Source organism: Engystomops pustulosus, chromosome 6 (genome assembly GCF_040894005.1).
Source record: "Engystomops pustulosus chromosome 6, aEngPut4.maternal, whole genome shotgun sequence".
Lineage (NCBI taxonomy): Eukaryota > Metazoa > Chordata > Amphibia > Anura > Leptodactylidae > Engystomops > Engystomops pustulosus.
The window spans coordinates 179841718-179865668 of NC_092416.1; the positions used below are offsets into that span (position 1 = coordinate 179841718).

At 43.2% G+C, this 23951-nt stretch overlaps 2 protein-coding genes across 5 annotated transcripts in view; one reads left to right on the forward strand and one right to left on the reverse strand.

The window, feature by feature from the left end:
• The window catches only part of PIK3R5 (phosphoinositide-3-kinase regulatory subunit 5), a 61398-nt gene extending 41357 nt beyond the window's left edge, over positions 1-20041 (reverse strand). For both annotated transcript variants that reach the window (XM_072112611.1, XM_072112612.1), the window contains exon 1: positions 19884-20041. The gene's annotated coding sequence lies outside the window, so the exon portion shown is untranslated. The remainder of the gene's footprint in view (positions 1-19883) is intronic.
• The window catches only part of NTN1 (netrin 1), a 249596-nt gene that overhangs the window by 106423 nt on the left and 119222 nt on the right, over positions 1-23951 (forward strand). The window lies entirely within an intron of this gene.

The window sequence follows — 23951 nt, forward strand, 5'->3', positions numbered from 1 at the left end:
GTATGTAGGAGCTTGTAAGTGTACAGTGTCCAGGAGGAAAGGATTCCCGACCCACCCACCAATACTCATACTGAATGTTATGGTGTGGTTGACCACGTGGACCCTCCCAGCATTTTATTACTTTCCTTACTTGACCTCTTTCTATAGATTTCTCTCCCCCCCCCTTCGTCCATCATTCTCTGTCGCTGTGGAGAAAAATGCACTTTGAAGAAGCGAGGTTTCCTGTTCTGAGTCAACTCATCTCCGATTCGGAGAAAACAGAACGTGGAGAGCGAATGAGAGATGTAACCACAAGGTGGAATTTGTGTCTCTGATCACGTCGCAAACTTTAAGAGGGTTTAGGGGGGTGGCAGGTATAATTTTTGAGTTATAAAGCGCTACTGAATTTGATGGCGCTATATACCAGGACAGTGATGGCGAACCTTTTAGAAACTGAGTGCCCAAACTAAAACCCACTTATTTATCACAAAGTGCCAACATTTAGGTGCAATTTAAGCAGTAACTTCTTGCTCCCTTCTCTGTCATAGCTTACAAAAGTATCGGAATCCTAAGAACACCAATACAGTAGAAAGAAAGGGTGAAAAATTCAGGTTCTCCTGAAAAGGAAGAATTTTCAGACCTGGAGCTGAGGCTACAATGATAATCCAGATCTGCCCACACCTTCCCATTCCTCCTGTAGTCTCAGGCACCACTGTCTCTTTAAGATAACACTCAGCGCAGAAATCCCTGGGCTGTCTGGGAATCCATGAAGATACCTTGTGTCCTCTTTGGTGATTGCCTGGGTGCCCACAGAGAGGGCTCCTAGTGCCACCTCTGGCACCCGTGCCATAGGTTCGCCACCACTGTACTAGGAGATGTAATGATATCTCTTGTGATTCCCTCATCCTCAGCGCTGAACTCTGAACTCTGGACTCCTCCTGTAGCCATCTATGGGTCGACGTAGAACGTAGAACTCTGAGGAGACATTTAGTTACTTTCTTGCAAAATCTGCTGCTACAGTAGTGGGGACAACCAGACCCCCGAAGAGAAGGCAGTCAATAGTTTATCACCACCCCAACTAATTTGATCACTGTGTATACTGTTCTTTATACAGATATGGGTCCATCTTGCCCGATGCTTCATGTGATGGAACCCATTGACTAACACTTCCAACTCAACTTTTGACAGCACAATTTTCGCTACAAACGTTCTTTTCATAAAGTATCCTTTGCCATCCTTCTTCCAAAGAGTATCATTTAATACGTTGTATCCAACATCTGTGTAGGCAGCAGTCAGTGATTTGCTGATCTAGGACGGTTAGCTAATACGCCTTCTGGTAAGAGATCCACAATTAGACATCCGTATCCTGAATTTTGCAATCTTGATTCATCGTCTTGTGACATTGCTGTGGCTTGGATTGAAGAACCACAGATGGCATGAGGCAGCGTCTGCCATGTCTTCTGAGCCACAGGTGCATTTGCCAAAAAAAAAAAAATGAGCACAACCTAATGTGTGGACTATACACAAGGTGCCATTCTCCAGATTCCAGATCAGTAATATCCACCAATTCATCCCCTCGGTCATCTCCTTGTCAGGCTGACCATGCAAAAATTGTGGTTACCAGAAGATCCCAGGAAGTTCTCACCTGTCCCACATCTTTGCTGCAAGGCTTATTGTAGAGCCACCAGTGACCACAGTCTAGTCCACGTTATAACCCAACTTTGCGATGGTCACAGACATTGCATTTAGTATGTACCAGGGTTGTGATAACTTTTACTTCAAGGAAAGATAATGGGGAAAAAAAAAAGAAGCCACTTTCACCAGAGCCCAGACCCTGTTACATGTCCAAAAAGGATCTGTCAATTAATATCACTGTAATGCAGATAATTTGATATCTTCTGTATATAATGATATATGTACAGCTGGTATAACCTGGGGATCTCCTGTATATAATGATATATGTACAGCTGGTATAACCTGGGGATCTCCTGTATATAATGATATATGTACAGCCGGTATAACCTGGGGATCTCCTGTATATAATGATATATGTACAGCTGGTATAACCTGGGGATCTCCTGTATATAATGATATATGTACAGCTGGTATAACCTGGGGATCTCCTGTATATAATGATATATGTACAGCCGGTATAACCTGGGGATCTCCTGTATATAATGATATATGTACAGCTGGTATAACCTGGGGATCTCCTGTATATAATGATATATGTACAGCTGGTATAACCTGGGGATCTCCTGTATATAATGATATATGTACAGCCGGTATAACCTGGGGATCTCCTGTATATAATGATATATGTACAGCCGGTATAACCTGGGGATCTCCTGTATATAATGATATATGTACAGCCGGTATAACCTGGGGATCTCCTGTATATAATGATATATGTACAGCCGGTATAACCTGGGGATCTCCTGTATATAATGATATATGTACAGCCGCTATAACCTGGGGATCTCCTGTATATAATGATATATGTACAGCCGGTATAACCTGGAGATCTCCTGTATATAATGATATATGTACAGCCGCTATAACCTGGGGATCTCCTGTATATAATGATATATGTACAGCCGCTATAACCTGGGGATCTCCTGTATATAATGATATATGTACAGCCGGTATAACCTGGGGATCTCCTGTATATAATGATATATGTACAGCTGGTATAACCTGGGGATCTCCTGTATATAATGATATATGTACAGCTGGTATAACCTGGGGATCTCCTGTATATAATGATATATGTACAGCCGGTATAACCTGGGGATCTCCTGTATATAATGATATATGTACAGCCGGTATAACCTGGGGATCTCCTGTATATAATGATATATGTACAGCCGGTATAACCTGGGGATCTCCTGTATATAATGATATATGTACAGCCGGTATAACCTGGGGATCTCCTGTATATAATGATATATGTACAGCCGCTATAACCTGGGGATCTCCTGTATATAATGATATATGTACAGCCGGTATAACCTGGAGATCTCCTGTATATAATGATATATGTACAGCCGCTATAACCTGGGGATCTCCTGTATATAATGATATATGTACAGCCGCTATAACCTGGGGATCTCCTGTATATAATGATATATGTACAGCCGCTATAACCTGGGGATCTCCTGTATATAATGATATATGTACAGCCGCTATAACCTGGGGATCTCCTGTATATAATGATATATGTACAGCCGGTATAACCTGGGGATCTCCTGTATATAATGATATATGTACAGCCGGTATAACCTGGGGATCTCCTGTATATAATGATATATGTACAGCCGGTATAACCTGGGGATCTCCTGTATATAATGATATATGTACAGCCGGTATAACCTGGGGATCTCCTGTATATAATGATATATGTATAGCCGGTATAACCTGGGGATCTCCTGTATATAATGATATATATACAGCTGATATAACCTGGGGATCTCCTGTATATAATGATATATGTACAGCTGGTATAACCTGGGGATCTCCTGTATATAATGATATATGTACAGCCGGTATAACCTGGGGATCTCCTGTATATAATGATATATGTACAGCTGGTATAACCTGGGGATCTCCTGTATATAATGATATATGTACAGCCGGTATAACCTGGGGATCTCCTGTATATAATGATATATGTACAGCCGCTATAACCTGGGGATCTCCTGTATATAATGATATATGTACAGCTGCTATAACCTGGGGATCTCCTGTATATAATGATATATGTACAGCCGGTATAACCTGGGTATCTCCTGTATATAGTAATATATGTACAGATGGTATAACCTGGGGATCTCCTGTATATAATGATATATGTACAGCCGGTATAACCTGAGGATCTCCTGTATATAGTGATATATGTACAGCCGGTATAACCTGGGGATCTCCTGTATATAATGATATATGTACAGCTGGTATAACCTGGGGATCTCCTGTATATAATGATATATGTACAGCCGGTATAACCTGGGGATCTCCTGTATATAGTGATATATGTACAGCTGGTATAACCTGGGGATCTCCTGTATATAATGATATATGTACAGCTGGTATAACCTGGGGATCTCCTGTATATAGTGATATATGTACAGCCGGTATAACCTGGGGATCTCCTGTATATAATGATATATGTACACCCGGTATAACCTGGGGATCTCCTGTATATAATGATATATGTACAGCCGGTATAACCTGGGGATCTCCTGTATATAATGATATATGTATAGCCGGTATAACCTGGGGATCTCCTGTATATAATGATATATGTACAGCCGGTATAACCTGGGGATCTCCTGTATATAATGATATATGTACAGCCGGTATAACCTGGGGATCTCCTGTATATAATGGTATATGTACAGCTGGTATAACCTGGGTATCTCCTGTATATAATAATATATGTACAGCCGGTATAACCTGGGGATCTCCTGTATATAATGATATATGTACAGCCGGTATAACCTGGGGATCTCCTGTATATAATGATATATGTACAGCCGCTATAACCTGGGGATCTCCTGTATATAATGATATATGTACAGCCGCTATAACCTGGGGATCTCCTGTATATAATGATATATGTACAGCCGGTATAACCTGGGGATCTCCTGTATATAATGATATATGTACAGCCGGTATAACCTGGGGATCTCCTGTATATAATGATATATGTACAGCTGGTATAACCTGGGGATCTCCTGTATATAATGATATATGTACAGCCGGTATAACCTGGGTATCTCCTGTATATAGTAATATATGTACAGATGGTATAACCTGGGGATCTCCTGTATATAATGATATATGTACAGCCGGTATAACCTGGGGATCTCCTGTATATAGTGATATATGTACAGCCGCTATAACCTGGGGATCTCCTGTATATAATGATATATGTACAGCCGCTATAACCTGGGGATCTCCTGTATATAATGATATATGTACAGCCGGTATAACCTGGGGATCTCCTGTATATAATGGTATATGTATAGCTGGTATAACCTGGGTATTTCCTGTATATAATGGTATATGTACAGCCGGTATAACCTGGGGATCTCCTGTATATAGTGATATATGTATAGCCGGTATAACCTGGAGATCTCCTGTATATAATGATATATGTACAGCTGGTATAACCTGGGGATCTCCTGTATATAGTGATATATGTATAGCCGGTATAACCTGGAGATCTCCTGTATATAATGATATATGTACAGCCGGTATAACCTGGGGATCTCCTGTATATAATGATATATGTACAGCCGGTATAACCTGGGGATCTCCTGTATATAATGATATATGTACAGCTGGTATAACCTGGGGATCTCCTGTATATAATGATATATGTACAGCTGGTATAACCTGGGGATCTCCTGTATATAATGATATATGTACAGCTGGTATAACCTGGGGATCTCCTGTATATAATGATATATGTACAGCCGGTATAACCTGGGGATCTCCTGTATATAATGATATATGTACAGCCGGTATAACCCGGGGATCTCCTGTATATAATGATATATGTACAGCCGGTATAACCTGGGGATCTCCTGTATATAATTACTGTACATAGTTACAGCTGGTTGTACATCTCCTATATATCTGACAATATTTGTGTGTATAGTAGTAGATGTTGTGTCTGTGCACACAGTGATGCGTCACATTGTTGCTGATTTGAATAGACTCTGATCATTGTCTAGTTTTCCCAGTTATATGATTGTGGAGCCCAGAAATTGCTGTGTACTGTTTGTTACGCTTTTACCACTTCTCCTTTTCCACAATGCGTCTATTAATAGTGATATTCACTGGAAGAGTAAGCAGGAAGTAGACTTGGAAATAAACAGGGTTTATTAAAATTAAGGTTTTGAACACCTTTACAATCTTACTTAGTAGCTATATTTTTTTGGAACAAGTTTTGCATAGTAACTGACTGCCCAAACCTTTCCCATTACACTAATTATAATAGTAATTGGTAGTGATCCATTTTTCACTCGGACTAAGAAGGTTCTTATCTCAGGTTATAAAGAGCTTCTCTTGCTCCAGACCTGCATTACACAGGCGTCCCATAGAGGTGAATGGACAATGTGTAATCCCTACATCTCCCCAGTGGTGGCGCTGCATGCAATTTAAACACTTACAACGAGGTCTCTTAACAGATTAATGGCAACCACAATAGGCCCCATCAGACTGACACTTTGTGCTTTTTATCTATAGGTTCCACTTCTAACATGTAGGCACTGTCCAAAGTGGAGAGTCCCCCTAACCCCAGTCATTGGAACCATATGAGAAGCCCAACCTCCTTAAAATGGTGAAGATAAAATAATTTTATTTTAAGCTTTTTACTGTTAAAAATATCTGTTTCCTTCCTTAAGATTAGACAATATGCAAAGTAGTTCCTCGCATTGAGATTGTTGTGTAATAGTAAAAAGTTTGGAAACTTTACAGTTTCTGCAATACTGTGCTGGTGGTACCTAAGCCTAAGAAGTGTGATACTATGTATCCAGTGCCAGTGTATCCATTCCTATTATTTGTAGTAGTGTCTGCCTATCATGTGTGATACATCTGCGTAACTTGTGTGCATTTTGGAGTCAACAATGTTTGATAATTATTTGTAACATTGAATAGTGATGTTGCAAAATTTGTATCTTTTTTAAAAGGGTATTCCTCCCACAAAGACAAGATTTTTAAATCTACTTAGTATAAAAAATAACACATTCTCTAGTACACCGTTCTTAACAAAGAATACTGCATTTATCTATCACTCCTGGTGTTTACAATTTTGGTTGCCCCAGGATCCGACTGTAAATCTTCTGACTATGGTTGGATTCTTCTCATGAATAGCTTCTCTTGTCTGCACACTGCAGTGCTTTCTGCCTCCTGCCCCTCCCCATTGCACTACAAGACCAGCTCAAACACAGGCTCTTCCTGCCAGCAAGCAGCAAGCAGGGACTTACTGTACAAACTACAGACAGATGAGGTCTTTATAGCAGAGTTTTATTGATTAGGTGAGGTAGCAGAGCTGAGAGTGTCAGTGTGTTTTATATCAATCTTAAGGATCTCATTGTCTCTTATCTCATGATGTGTCTCTTCTCTCTTTCTATATGGGGCAGATTTACTTACCCGGTCCGTTCGCGATCCAGCGGCGCGTTCTCTGCAGTGGATTCAGGTCCGGCCGGGATTCACTAAGGTAGTTCCTCCGACGTCCACCAGGTGTCGCTGCTGCGCTGAAGTCCGTCGAGGCCCGCCGGAATGCACTGAAGTTCACCGGCCTATTCCTGGTGAAGGTAAGCGCCAGTCCAGCGACACTTTTTTTTTTTTTTTTAAATGCGGCGGTTTTTCAGAATCCATCGGGTTTTCATTCGGCCACGGACCCCGATTCCCGTTGCGTGCATGCCAGCGCCGATGCGTCACAATCCGATCGCGTGCGCCAAAATCCCGGGGCAATACAGGGAAAATTGGCGCAAATCGGAAATATTCGGGTAACACGTCGGGAAACCGTGAATCGGGCCCTTAGTAAATGACCCCCTATGTGTCAGATATGAGTGAATGTTCAGAAGCTAAATACAAGTGTAGATAAACCTGTACCCTGATAATCTAAGCACATTGTCAGCACACAGCATCTCATAGCACATAGGAATCTGCTTAGAGAGTCCCCGTTCACACTCTAGAATCTTACACTCAACATCACTAAAGGATCTTTATTGTGTTAACATCACTAGGATTATAATTTGAGAACCTTCTTTCATGGGAAAATCCCTTTAATTTCTGACCTTTTGTCATGCGCATGGTCTTATAATAGGTACAAATCAAGCACGGCCACTATCCACTTGAATACGATATTTTCAAAGAGAGTATTCTTGGTCGCGAGGGGCTGTAGCATATGCACAGTGCAAGTGGCTGTACAGTAACACATTATAGATTGTGATCATGGGAGGCTGATGCTGGTACCAGTGCCCCATATAACGTGCCCGCTCCCTGTGCCCGCAGGAACAGGATGGCAGCTTTGTGAAACTTGCTGGATCCTACATTGGCACGCCTGGTCCTATGACAGCAAGGTGGAAGGGAAACTTTGTAAACACCAACTTTTGCAAAACACTGACTTCCTCCTCTTCTTCTCACTTCCTGGTATGTGGTTGAATTCTGCTTTTCAGTGCTGCAACACAATTTATTAACCCCTCTGTGCATAGACAGGGCAGCCTTTCCGGATTGGCTATTTGATACGGATTGATTTTGCAATTGTCTGTACATGGGGTGAAGTAGCAGATCATCAAAGTGAGCTAAATCCAGACAATGAACAAACAGGGGATGCTCCTGTTACAAACCTATGAGTGCAGCCCTGAATTACATAATGTGACTATTGATCATGATGTTTATCTTATTGTAAAGAAGCCAATGGGAACCTGTCAGCAGTTTTGATTATAAAAATCGCAGTCTGTGTTATATATGGTCCCTGGAGAGATGAATAGTCACCTTTGTGTATGTTGTTAGTAGCAGCAGGACTGTAATATGGATGTATATTCTAGGATTGTAGCTCCATCTGTTCCGTGCTCTCTTAATTGTGCTGCTCCACAGCCTCTACCTTCTTTAAAGGACATCTACCACCAGGATGAAGAATTGTAAACCAAGCACATATACACAAGAGCCTTTTCAGGACCTTTTAAAGTCCTTCAAAGGTCCTGAAACCACAGATTGAAATCAGCAGAAGGGACACATCCTCCATTCCTCAAGAAGCTGATTCTAGTACCAGATGTAGGAAGTGATTCCAGACTTATAGGGGCTATAACATTCATACAGCGCAGGCCCCGGACTCCGATAAGGCAGATGAGTTCTAAGGATCTTGATATTTATTTGGCATTTGTATATTTGTGACATAAGCAGCGTATATGTTATGTTATATTTTATGCCGATATTTTCTTGTTTGTGATTTGTGCCTTTTGCACACACAGTTAAGGTCATTCTAGTTCAGCTGAGCCCATGGATGGTCCCCTTTTTAATGGTCCTGTATGTGAGATATTTTTTATTGTACTTTTCAGGGTTATTTTAGAATATTTTTTTTGTATGGTTTGGCTTTGTATATTTAATGGGAGAAGCTCAGCCATGGGAAACATGCAGTGCATTGACATCCCTGTTTGTTTCATCGGGAAACCAAGTTCCATTGTTGAAGGGGTCTTCCTTTCGGTTATATTACAGTCAGGCAGTCACTTTACCATGGTGGGCCAAGGTACAAGGAGTCAGGAACAGGAGAAAATGATGGAGGACATGGTACTATAGTAAAAGGGGTTTGCCCATGAAAAAAGCTCTGTTCTCAAATTTGAACCCCCTAGATATGTTTACACAATAAAGATAATTTTTAACCGCTTTCTTTACAATTTTATTGCTGGTTTAGTTTCTATCACTCACTAAGCAGACACTTCATGATCCCTCTGTGCTATGAGATGCCGTGTGCTGACAATGTGCTTAAATTATCCGGGTACAAGGTTTACCTACACTTTCATTTAGCTTCTGAACATTGTTCTAGTATCTGGCACATAGAAAGAGATGAGATGAGGCAGATCAGAAATGATGAGATTCACAAGATGGGTATAACACATAATGACACTCTCAGCTCTGCTAACTCACCTAATCAATAAAATACAGTGTTAGCTCTGCTATGAAGACCTTATCTATCTGTAGTTTGTAGAGTAAGTCTCTGCACGATGCTCCTTGCTGCCAGGAAGTGCCTGTGTCTGAGTTGGTCTTGAAGGAGGCAGAGAACACGGCAGTGTGCAGACATGAGAAGCTATTCATGAGAAGAATCCAACCATAGTCAGAAGATTTACGGTCGTATCCAGAGACAACTAAAATTGTATACACCAGGATTGATAGAGACAGGATGGAATTATATCTGTGAAATGCTGCATAACAGTGAATTAGGTGATGTGTTATTTTGTTATCCTGAGTATAATTTTATCTTTGTGGGAAAACCCCTTTAAGGCCCCTTTATTTGAAGCCACGGATGTCATAACCAGATGAGCCTAACGTCTATTTAGTGTTTACTATACTGATTGTGCAAATTGTTCTTGATCTTTTGCCCGTGATCATATGAGAACTATCTCCATACATGTCAGCATCTGTCTCTCGGATCACGCAGCTCTTAGTCCTATCACCAGTAACTTTAGCCACAGCAGCCACTCAATGGCCGGAACGTCTGACTAGTCATGTGAGGCTGTAATTCTGCAACGCACAGGCTTCTGCAGCACTGATGGATATTCACACTGTGGTACTGTCTGACCTTCCTTAACCTGGTTTCTACTGTTTTTTATTTTTCTCTTGAGATATATGGCCTATTTCATAAAGCCCAGAGATGTCACTCAATGTTGTTTCAGTGCATTGGATATTTGCCAGCAGTCCTGCTTGACGTGACTGTGCTGACACGATATTATCTTCTATCTCGATCACAATTCCAATATTTGCAGTACTATGAGGGAGCATTCGATTGTTCTCCAAAAATAGTTAGGAATTCAAAATGATCGATTTATAATTGTTCTGTGCTCACCCCTCTTAGGACCCCAGACCTCTCCAGACTACAGGGTGCTCAAGCTGTTTGGGACCCCAGACCTCTCCAGACTACAGGGTGCTCAAGCTGTTTGGGACCCCAGACCTCTCCAGACTACAGGGTGCTCAGGCTGTTTGGGACCCCAGACCTCTCCAGACTACAGGGTGCTCAAGCTGTTTGGGACCCCAGACCTCTCCAGACTACAGTGTGCTTAGGCTGTTTGGGACCCCAGACCTCTCCAGACTACAGTGTGCTCAAGCTGTTTGGGACCCCAAACCCTTTCAGGCAGCAGTGTACTCAGTGCTCAGTCCATCAGGTGCTCTAGAACCTCCAGGCTAGAGTATATTTAATACTCTACTATACTATTCAACCCATCAGGGTAGATCTCTCCAAACTCTAATGTGCTCAGGCTGTCAGGGGACCTTGGACATCAGTGATCCCAGACCCCTCCAAACTGCAATGCACTCAGTAAATAAGCCCAATAGACTAAGGCCCCTTCCACACTAGCGAGTGTGATGCGATGAACTCGCATCACACTCGCAACGCAAGCTGCCGGGAACGCACGGCCCGAACGCTGCACCGCGGGAGTGAACTCAGCATGTCAGTTCACTCCCGCGGTGCAGCGTTCGGGCCGTGCGTTCCCGGCAGCTTGCGTTGCGAGTGTGATGCGAGTTCATCGCATCACACTCGCTAGTGTGGAAGGGGCCTAAGGGTCGCGTTGCACTTTGCACCATGTTTGGGATTTGCACAGCTTGGACAGGTATTTAACAGGTGTCTGCGCTGGGATTGTGTCGCACGTGATCGATTTCTGTCGCAGCTGTGCTGCTTCCACGTGACAGAAATCAGGGGCGTGCCGTGGGATGATCCGACTGATTCGGGACTGAGCGCAGGATTTAACTTTGAAATTGTGTCACAAGAACAAGCACTTACATGCACCAGGAAGAAGAAGGTGAACTCCAAGGACCTGAGCGGGGAAGCAACACATGCAGGACATCAGCTGCACGACAATGCACTTTCTGGGAACGCGCAGGACAGGTAAGTAAATGTGCCTCAATGGGTCACATTTACTTACCTGGTCCGCGGAGTTCAACGAAAGTGCATTGTCCGACAATAATGCACTGTGCCGCGATTCACTAAGATCGTGCGCCCGATATCCTGCATGTGTCGCTTCCCCACTCAGGTCCCCGGAGTTCACCTTCTTCTTCCCAATGCATGTAAGTGCATTGTCTTGAGACACAATTTGAAAGTTAAATCCTGCGCTCAGTCCGAATCAGTCAGATCGTCCGACGGCTTCCCCCCCCGATTTGTGTCGCATGGAAGCAGCGCAGCACATGCGCCAAAAACCGATTGCGTGCGACACAATCCCAGTGCAGACACTTGTTAAATACCTTGCAAGCCGTGCAAAGTCCTACGAAAGTGAGCAGCGCGACCCTTAGTAAATAAGCCCCAATGTGTCGTCATATGTAACGCTCAGAGGCTCCATCCCCTGGACTGCTATAGTTCTGAGCCTATTCACATGAATGTCAATGAACTAGAAATTTGAATCTTTGTTGCAAAAATAAATTGTTGGGAGATGGTAGAGATACAATCCTTAGACATGTGGTTCTTAACCAGGGTTCTATCAAACCCTAGGGGTTCTGTGAGTCGGTGTCAGGGGTTCAGCGCAGCCTCCGCCACGGAGCTCAACACACACACATATTTAATTTATCACTAAAGAAGGGTTCGGTGAATGTGCATATGAAACAAGGTTAAGAACCACTGCTACCACCAATACAAGGCCACAGGGTAGAGGGATGGACCCGTATCTCACATCAGCATACCCCATCCAGCCAACGTCATAAAACCAACTACTTGACATGAAATAAGATGGTAAATGCAAGAAATGAAGCCTTTGGAAAACCCCTAGAGAGTATTTATAAGTGTGAAGGGGAAGGACCGGGACTGTTGTATCAGGTTATTCTCCAGGGAGGTGGAGGGGGATGAGTTTTTATAATAGTCTCATCATTAATGAGTCATAAAATGTCCTGATGTAAAGGTCGTCACAGTCGTATTATGAGAGGGCCATGAAAACACTGAGCACATTCATCTCTCTCTGACCTGAGGATATTCTACTATCATGACACCTTCTGGAAAGGTAGGTGTGCGAGAAAAACCCACTTATTCCAGTAAAGGTCAAAAATTCAGCTCAAATCCTAAAATATTCCACCCTTTTCTTTTAAAGGTTGAAAGTCTAATTTTCTTATACTGTATGACACACAGCATCACTCAAACATGGGTTATACCTGCAAAAGTCCGTTTCATCACCCAATCTTAGGCTGTGTGACCTCACTAAGGGAAATCTTCAATATCATCATCCAATCCCTGACTGACCAATACATAGGCTGTGTGACATCACTGCAGTTACACTGTGACATCATCATTCAATCACAGACTATCCCAAAATCGACCTCAAAGCTATTACTCTGTGACATCACCATCCAGTCACTGACTGACCCATACAAAGACTGTGTGACATCACTGCAAATGCGTTGTGACATCATCATCCAGTCACAGACTGACCTGAAACAGAGACTGCGTGACCTCAAAGCTATCGCTAGTTGAAATCTTCATCCGATCGCTGTCTGACCCGATATATAGAATGTGTGACATCACTGCAATTACACTGTGACATCATCATCCAGTCATTGACAAATACATAGACTGTGTGACATCACTGCGGTTACACTGTGATATCATCACAGATATATACCGTGTGGCCTCAAAGCTATTACTGTTTGACATCATCTTATAATTACCAAGTGACTCATACATAGACTGTGTGACCTCATGCAGTTACTTTGTGACATCATCATCCAATTACAGACTGACCCATGATTGTAATGTAAATAACAAATAAGGAATACACACCTGTTATGTAAGCAGCGACGCATGATCCTGTGTCTCTATCGCGTGTGTATTCTCAGGATGATACTTATATGATTATACAGACACCATCACTTATCTACCAAGGAGATCTGCTCTGGTAGGGGACGCTTCAGGAAATTCCCAGAAAGTAAAAAGTGAAATGTCCTCCGATATTCAAGAGAAGTTCTCTGTGGTCACATCTTTTATTTTGTAAACGGATCTGTCAGCAACGACCAACGATCGAGGTTCTTATTAAATTACACTTATACCCAAATTCAATCCGCAGCTGTTTAATGGTTGTCAGCACATTGACCGCAGCAGCACTCGCCTTCCCATGTGTAAGCACTAAACACATCGGGGCAGATACATTCAGCTTAAAATGTAGACAGTGGAAAATGTCTTGGATGACGAATGATTCATCTAGTACATCCTTGGACTGTCTATATCACCAGCTGCAGAATATTGTCCCACTTCTGGCACACAATGGGGCACATTTACTTACCCGTCCAGTTGATGCCGCTGATCCAGATTGTCCAACGAGGATTCGGAGCTGCCGTGCTTCCAGTTTCCTGCATGTGTCGCTTCCCCCGCTGAGGTCCGCCGGAGTTCACCTTCTTCTTCCTGGTGCATGTGAGTGCTGATCTCGCGACACAATTTGCTTTTTAAGTTCCGCGGTTTGTCCGAACCAGTCGGGTTGTCCGACGTCCACACCCCCCGATTTGTGTCGTGTGCGCCAAAAACCCAGGGCAATTCAGGGCAAATCTGAAAAAAATTGCGAAACCCAACGAAAATGCGAGACCCTTAGTAAATGTGCCCAAATATTTCATCTTGAGCACAATCACTTTCCCCACTAATCACTAAAATACTTTTGAAACATGTTCTGCACCATATTTTGGCCAATTTTGACACCTATCTTCTCATTAATCTTCCTCATTAAGCCACCATCAAACTATCCCATTATCTATCAAGTTTTTGCTTCAGTAGAGTTCATCATTGCAGAGCTACAGCTTTACAAGCAGTATTAATTAAAAATATGTCCTTTGCAGACCTACAGTGGGTACGGAAAGTCTTCAGACCCCTTTAAATTTTTCACTCTTTGTTTCATTGCAACAAATTGGTAAGATCAACAAGGTTCTTTTATTTGCTCATTAATGCACACGGCGAAAAAAAAACACAAATGTAGATATTTTTGCAAATTTTTAAAAAGAAAATAAGTATTCAGATCCCTTGCTGTGACACTCATATGTAACTCACATGCTGTCCATTTCCTTCTGATCCTCCTTGAGATGGTTCTATTCCTTCATTGGAATCCAGCTGTGCCTAATTCAACTGATTGGACTTAAATAGGAAAGGTACACACCTGTCTATACAAGACCTCACAGTGCACAGTCACAGCACATGAGAATCATGAGGCTCAAGGAGCTCAGAGACAGAATTGTGGCAAGTTACAGATCTGGCCAAGGTTACAAAAGAGCTTCCGTAACACTCAAGGTTCCTAAGAGCACAATGGCCTCCATAATCCTTAAATGGAAGAAGTTTGGGACAACCACAACTCTTCCTTGACCTGGCCATCCAGCCAAACTAAGTAATTGTGTTAGAAGAGCCTTGGTGAGAGAGGAAAAGAAGAACCCTGTGATCCCTGTGTCTGAGCTCCAGAGATGCAGCAGGGAGATGGGAGTCTCCGATCACTGCAGTCTCCAGCAGTCGGGGCTTTATGGCAGAGTGTGGAAGCTTCTCCTCAGTACAAGACATGTGAAAGCCGCATACAGGGTGCAAAACACATGGAGGATCCCAGACTACGAGGAATAAGATTCTCTGCTCTGATGAGATGAAGATTGGACTTTTTGGTGTTAATTGTAAGTGGTGGAGAGGACCAGGTGCCGCTCATCACCTGCCAAATACAATCCCAGCAGTGACACATGGGGGGGCAGCATCAGGCTATGGGGGGGGGGAGGACAGGACCACTGGGGGTAATGGATGGAAAGAAGAATGCAGCCAAGTACAGAGAGATCCTGGATGAAAACCTCCTCTTCCAGATGCTCTGGGCCGAACCTTCCAACAAGACAATGGGGCTCATTTACTTACCCGGTCCATTCACGTTCCAGCGGCAGCTTCTCGGACGAGCGTTCGGGTCTTCCGGCGATTCATGTAGGTCCTGCGCCCGATGTCCACCAGGTGTCGCTGCTGCGCCGAGGTCCGCCGAGTTGCATCGGAGTTCACTCATCTCTTCCTGGTGCATGTGAGTATGGCCCGTGCGACCAATTTTTTGTTTTAAATGCGGTGATTTTTCCGAATCTGTTGGGTTTTCGTTTGGCCATGCCCCCGATTTCCGTCGCTTGCATGCCAGCGCCGATGCGCCACAATCCGATCGCGTGCGCCAAAAACCCGGGGCAATTCAGGGAAAATCGGCGCAAATTGGAAATATTCGGGTAACAGGTCGGGAAACCGCGAATCGGGCCCTTAGTAAATGACCCCCATTGACCTTAAGCACACAGCTAAAATAACACAGCAGAGGCTTCAGAACATCTCTGTGACCATTCCTGACCAACCCAGCCAGAGCCCGGACCTAAACCCTGTGTTGTCCGATCTCATACTCAACATCCCAACTATACTTATCTTTTTTGTAACAGTTTTTACATTCACGTGGATGTCGTTTGAAGCTGGATTTTGTTTGCCATTGGACATTCAGTAAATAGAAGACTACAAGCATTACCATGTACTAAGTACATTTACTACTATGCATGTACTATGATACTTCAGTCTTTTTCTATATTTCCTGATGTTAGGCGACTGAACGAATCTTGGCAAAATGCAGAGAAAAGGAAGTTGTATGACTGCAGGGTCAGACTACACAGATTTGTGTTTGTAGTCTGTCACCATAGAGACACTTAGATATGTATAGCACCTGTTTACACATAAAGGTACTAATACTTTTAAGGGTTTGTTCCATGAAAGACAATGATGCCCTGTTTACATTCCATGCAAATCGGATCATCCATGTTTACAGCCATATGATACATTCACTCCATCAACTAAACCCAGAATAAGGATATTAATAATATTCTTTATTTATATAGCGCCATCATATTCCGTAGCGCTTTACAAAATCACTAGACAAGTTCCTCTCGTGGGCGGTCGGTTTTAACATCTATCTGACCCCCGTTTTCTCTCTCTCACTGGTAATGACCTAAATTGACCGTGAATAAGTCTAGATCATTATCTGGCTCCCGGCTTAATTGTCTGGAAGAGGATGTAGATCACAAAAACAAAGCCGAGTTTTCTCACTACTGAGTGCCATATCCTCACTTCCGAGTCCCATACAGCGCGGCGTTGCTGTCATCTTTTCACATGGAGAGATTCTCAGGACGGCACAAAACTAATTCAGATATATAAGTATCTGTGTGCATATTCTTCTGTAACGGGGAGTCATTGTACTTGACTGTTTCCATCACACTGTTAGTTGTTTGCAATTAGTTGTTACTACTTGTAACTACTTGTACAACTAGTTGTTGCTACTGCTACAAGTTGGAAACCTGAAATATGTCGGTCCCCCTGCGGATTACAATGAGTCTCCACCACCTTCCATTTATGCTATTTTGTAATGCAGCAGGATAACCTTCGGGTCCCCAGGCTACCTCTGCACCCCTTTTAGTTATGATTCTGGTCTGACACATACTAGATAACCAACTCCTCCTCACTGTGGTTGGATGACCAGGAATTCGGGCTCATGACCTCCTCATTAGTGATCAGTGAGGGTGCCGCTGGGATTGTAAGACAGGCATCAACAGTAGAGCTTTAAAGGGATTCGTTCTGTAGTTAGGTATAGCCCTGGAGACATGTGTCTAACCTTTGTGTATGTTGTTAGTAGCAGCAGGACTGTGAAGAATAAATGTATCCAGGATTGAAGCTTCTCCAAGTGCACTGGTGTGTTTCCTCACACTGCTGTGCTTGCAGCTTTCTGCAATGAGCTGCTGCACCGATGTAGCTTTTACTCAGGGCAGATTGAAGGGTCTGTAGAACAGCTCAATGCAAACAACTAAGAGTACAGCAGTGTGAGGACACCCCCCCCCCCCTTCACATGGAGAATGTATAATCCTGGAATATATATCTATATTTCACAGCCCTGCTGCTACTAACAACATACACACAAGTATGATTACACATCTCTCCAGGGACTGTAACCAACACTGGCTGCACAGAGCACAACAGTGTGAGGACTCGCCCACAGAGCACTTGGAGCAGCTACAATCCTGAAATATAAAACCATGTATCACAGTCCTGCTGCTACTAACAACATACACAAAGTATGATTACACATCTCTCCAGGGAATATACCTAACAATGGCTGTACAGAGCACAGCAGTGTGAGGACCCCCCTCCCTTCACATGGAGAATGTATAATCCTGGAATATATATCTATATTTCACAGTCCTGCTTCTACTAACAACATACACACAAGTATGATTACACATCTCTCCAGGGACTGTACCCAACACTGGCTGCACAGAGCACAGCAGTGTGAGTACTTGCCCACAGAGCACTTGGAGCAGCTACAATCCTGAAATATAAAACCATGTATCACAGTCCTGCTGCTACTAACAACATACACAAAGTATGATTACACATCTCTCCAGGGAATATACCTAACAATGGCTGTACAGAGCACAGCAGTGTGAGGACACACCCACAGAGCACTCGTAGAGGCTATAATCCTGGAATAGAAATCTATATATCACAGTCCTGCTGCTACTAATAACATCTGATTCCACACTTCTCCAGGGAGAATACATAACACTGGCTGCAGTCTGTATAGTTACATCTGCTGATAGATTTCCTTTCATTGTGAAATCTGGGTGACAGGAAACAGCACCTGATGGATCCTTTGGGGACACAAGTCAATAGAGATTGCGGGTGGTTTATATGCAGCATATTCCAGAAGGGAAAACAAAGTATCCACAAGTCCACAATTTCTCCTGTCTGGGTTGGGTCCAATATTTGGACACTGTATATAACTGCATCTTATTCTTCAGTCTTTGTGAAGATGCAACAAAGTTGAACTTTAATCTGATAACTTGCTACAATGTGAACGGAGGTCAATAAAAGGAGTCAAAATAAAGTTTGCTGCAACTGTGGATTAAACTTGTTAATACTGAAGTTACACTTTTCTAGTTTCCTGGCACTGACAGCAGAGTCCGGTGTAACCCATTATAATGACACCAACATGAGTGACAACCTCATATCTGCCGCTTCAAGTCTTTCACTTGTTTTTTTTTTCTTCCTTATTTTCGGACCCAAATGACTTTCCTCTGTATGAATTTACTTCCAGTCCACGCTTGACTCATCTCTAGCCAAACCACACCAGGATCAATCTGGTTCTCCTTCCGTCACCCAGTTCCTGTCCGTCATGGACCACCAGTGACTCAAGGATCATGTAATAACGGATCTGCATGGATCACTTTCCGTAAAAATTACTGAAATTGCGTAAAAAAGTCACAATGCTTGCTGTGCGGGGGACCCAGGACATCCTGTACTTAGGTTATGATGTTATAGGTTGGCACACGTGTGTTACGTAACCCTAATATCCTGGAGAGCCATGCCAGGTATTCCATTACACCACGGGTAGTTGTATCTCTTTCCGGGAAAGCTGGGTGATGACTATAATACAGCAATAAGATGGCACAAAGTATACAAAGTATTGCAGTGTCTACATCATAGTCATTAGATTGATACAGCCCACACTTCCAATGACAACATCATAACCCCTATAAGCCCAATAAGTATCCTGTGCACCACATTGCAGCATATCATAAAGCACTGCATCCTGTGTTTGCTTCAATCAACTTTATTTATACAGTCCTGGAAACACTTGAACTTTCATTTAAGGATTGCTTACTTAACAATTACAGGCAGTGTTCGGGTTATATACAAGATAGGTTCCTTGGGTTTGTACTTAAGTTGAATTTGTATGTTAGTCGAAATTGTAGCTCCAGACAAAAATTTCTTTTGTCCCAGTGACAATTGGAGTTTCACATTTTTTTTGCTGTAATTGGACCAATAATTATCAATAAAGCTTCATTACAGACACCTTACAGCTGATCATTGCAGTCTGAGACTATAGTAAAGCATTCAGAGCCCCTGACCAGAGGTCACAGTGGGCAGAGGGGTCCGTCTTTAACTAGGGGTCGTCTGTAAATCGGTTGTCCTTAAGTAGGGGACCGCCTGTATATACATTTGAGGCTCTAAGGATCAGATTAGTATTGGTTATTTCCTGCTACTTTGTAGAATAATTGTAAGAGGTCATTTCCCTAATATTTTTCAGTGGTAACCAAATATGTAACAATGAATAACAAAGATATATGGATGTATAACATTTGCCTTTCATCAATGAACTGGAAGATCTTACAAAGTTGGTACTGGTTGCACTTACCTATGGCTTCTTCACGGCTTTCCTCCCATCACCTGCAGGGGGCAGGAATGCAGAATCGGTGGTCCCTAGAGGTGCCAGGTCTTCATCTGACCCATTTCATACACATCCTTATCATCTAAGGAAACTGCTCAGTGTATCAGTGACAGACTGTGACAGAGAGAAGGGGAGGAAGCAGAGCACCTCTCACCCTCCCCAAGAGGACGGACAAATGTAGGCGTCACTAGTGCACAGCAAGATGGAAACATGCACTTATAGATTGGGCAACTGCAGGAATTGTCATCTATGCAGTTTTATTCATAGGGACATGGAAAGAACCAGCTAAATGTGTAAGTAGCCCATAGCATCTTGAAGAATGGGCAAACAACTTGCTGTCTATCCTGAACCATAGAAGCTAGCAATCTAACCTAAACCATAGAAGCTTACAATTTATCCTGAACCACAGAAGTATGTAATCTATCCTGAACCATAGAAGCTAGCAATCTAACCTAAACCTTAGAAGCTTAAAATTTATCCTGAACCATAGAAGCTTATAATCTACCCTGAACCATAGAAGCTTAAAATTTATCCTGAACAATAGAAGCTTGTAATCTAACCTGAACCATAGAAGCTAGCAATCTATCCTGAACCACAGAAGCTTGCAATCTAACCTGAACCATAGAAGCTAGCAATCTATCCTGAACGACAGAAGCTTGTAATCTAACCTGAACCATAGAAGCTAGCAATCTATCCTGAACCATAGAAACTAGCAATCTATCCTGAACCATAGAAGCTAGCAATCTATCCTGAACCATAGAAGCTTGCAATCTATCCTGAACCATAGAAGCTTGCAATCTATCCTGAACCATAGAAGCTAGCAATCTATCCTGAACCATAGAAACTAGCAATCTATCCTGAACCATAGAAACTAGCAATCTATCCTGAACCATAGAAGCTAGCAATCTATCCTGAACCATAGAAGCTAGCAATCTATCCTGAACCATAGAAACTAGCAATCTATCCTGAACCATAGAAGCTAGCAATCTATCCTGAACCATAGAAGCTAGCAATCTATCCTGAACCATAGAAGCTAGCAATCTATCCTGAACCATAGAAGCTAGCAATATATGCTAAACCTCAGAAGCTAGCAATCTAAGAGCTGGGTGCAACTACTGTATCAATGAATCTATAGTTGCATATAGTAGAATGCACGACCCATATGAAGAGAAGTGACAGTAGTAGCCAGTGCTCTCCATAGTCTATGGGACTTGTGATCCCTCAGCCAGGACCTCATTACCTGAGATATTTGGTGACAACATTTATCTCTTGTGTATTGTTCTGGTGACAGTGATCACTTATCCGGGGATAGGGACTTGTTTATATCTATACAGAAGGATGTGTTGGGGTTTAAAGCTCACACCCTTCTCCGAGCTGCTTTTGTATGTGGTTAAAACAGGAACCAGCGGCTTCTTTCATCAACATTTTACTGTAACAACCCCCTCGTAGTGTCAGGGCCACCACCTAAGGCACAGCACATTGCAAGTACTCACTTGTACACATATCTTTACTTACCTCTCCTTCTTACTCCCCCTTTATACATTATACTAAGCTAACTGACCCTGAATTCCCATCTTCCCAATGTACATCATAGTTATATTTTTATACTTTTCATATGTACGGGCATGTGTGTAAATGGTTACATTTTCATTATTGAAACCGGTTAACGTAAAATAAAGAAAGACCCTAAGTACTTACTTTGGCGCTTGATTCTGGCCCAGTGCGGTGCTTCCCATCAGTCAGTCTCTGTTAAGTGAATAGAGTACAGGTCAATCATGTGATCAGACACCTATCCCCTATCCAGTTGGGTTAGGCATAACCATTTAAAGGGGTTGGCCACTAATAACAAGCTATACCGGGATAAGTACAAAACCCTAATAAGGTCCCCCATACTTATCCCCAGTAAAGGTTGTCTGTAGTCCTCAGGGTCCGTTGTGGGTCACATCCTCTGACGTCTTGCTGTCTTCTGGCAGATTGGGGGGCTGTGCAGTCATTACTATATGCAGCCATTCCCATGTCAGTGTTTGGAGAGGTTACGGTCGTCTTGGCAAGCCCCTCTAACAACTGATATTGTAGTGGTTATGATGGAGGGTAATGACTCCATTTCCCAAATCCATCCGCCAGCAACCAGCAGGACACAGGGCGTCACAGGAAGTCATGAGTCCTGCTGCTGGCAGGTCACGTGACACATGGCTCCTGCAGATTATGGTCAAAGTACAATATGGCTGAGGGGTCTAGGCAGCCAATGGCCGTGCAGTCCGGCAAATTGATGCCCCTACCAACTAACCATGGCCACTTATCTTGGCAAATCTGTTGAATTTTAGTAATTTATAAAAAAAATGTGTTCAAATATGTCCAAGATCCCGATAAACAAGCCTCTCCAGCCTCCAGGCATGACCCAGAGAGGGATGGAGGTGGTGGGGATCAGCTGACTCCCAGCCCTGTTATTCTCTATGGCTTATTACCGTATTTTCCGGACTATAAGGCCTTATAGTCCGGTGCGCCCTATATGAGGGCAGCGGACCCTACTTACATAGGTCCCCGCTACCGGAGACAGCAGATCTCCAGCGGGAACTGCAGACCACGCGGCACGAACAACTTCTGTCGCGTGGTCTGCAGTTCCCGCTGGAGATCTGCTGTCTCCGGTAGCGGGGACCTATGTAAGTATGCCATTCTCCACCTCCCCCTCAACTTCCCCGCTCACCTTCCCCGCGTTCCGCGTCTCTTCTCGGCGTCGCGTCCCGTCGGGTCTCCGCTCCGCCCCCGGACCTCCGCCACGCCCCCGACCCTGCGCCTTATAGTCCGATGCGCCTTATATATTGAATTATTACATATATAAGGCGCATCGGACCGTTGCGCCTTATATTCCGGTGCGCCTAATGGCCCGGAAAATACGGTACTCCTTGCCAATGTTTAATATGAATGCTGCATATTCACAATGTACAAGAATATTACTGTATATTGTATGAGTGATAAGATTACATGGTCCCATCAAATACCCCACAGTCATATAATAGGTTTTTTTCAGCAAAACACAGGGAGTAAACAAGATATGTTTCTGCATCAGGGTAGCTACAGCAGTCTCAATGTATGTTTGGTTCATAATGCATAAAAACGTGGTAAATTTCCTTTAACAGGAAAACTATGCTACACACTTTTCAAAGATGGAGTCAGGGGCATAAAGGGGACTTAAAGGGGGTTTCCACATTACAACAAATTAATAAATATTGTTTGTGTAATGAAAAGTTATATACATTTTCCAATATACTTTTTGTATCAATTCCTCGCCGTTTCCGAGATCTCTGCTAGCTGTTATAGCTACTATGTTTACTTCCTGTAGATAAACACCCCTCCATGGTCATGTGATGTCACACAGGTATGCTGCTGCTCGTTAGCATCACACAGCTTTGATTACACTGTCTTATAATGAGCCGTGCACTTATGTGACATCACATGACCATGGACCAGTGTTTAACTACAGGAAGTATATGATGAGGCTTCCTGTTGCATGACAACAAGCAGAGATCTTGAAAAACTTGAAGAATTGATACAGAAAGTGTATTGGAAAATGTATACAGGAGGTCCTCTACCTAAGAACACCCGACTTACAGACGACCCCTAGTTACAAACGGACCTCTGGATATTGGTTATCAGTTCCAGATTTCTGCCTTCCTGGATTTCGGCTCTGCAGGGAACTTCGTGTATGCCTCTTTGGTCTCCCGGCATCACTGGCCTGTGGTCCACCTCGAGAAGCCTCTGGTCATCTGCTCTGTCAGTGGCCTAATCCTCTCCGGTCCGGTCCCGCACTGAGCCTTTGTTACTGCAAGTTGGAGCACTACACAAAGAGAGACTGTCTTTCTATGTAATACCTCGGGCTACACCTTCCCTTCTGTTGGGTCTTTTGGGGTTTCAGCTCCTTGCTTAATTGGAAGACAGGGGAAAAACTGTTTGGGACCAGATTGCCAGTCTCGCTGCATGGTGGTTCCTCATCCAGTACCCATCATGGTCTCTTCTATTGGTTCCCAAGCCTCTGAA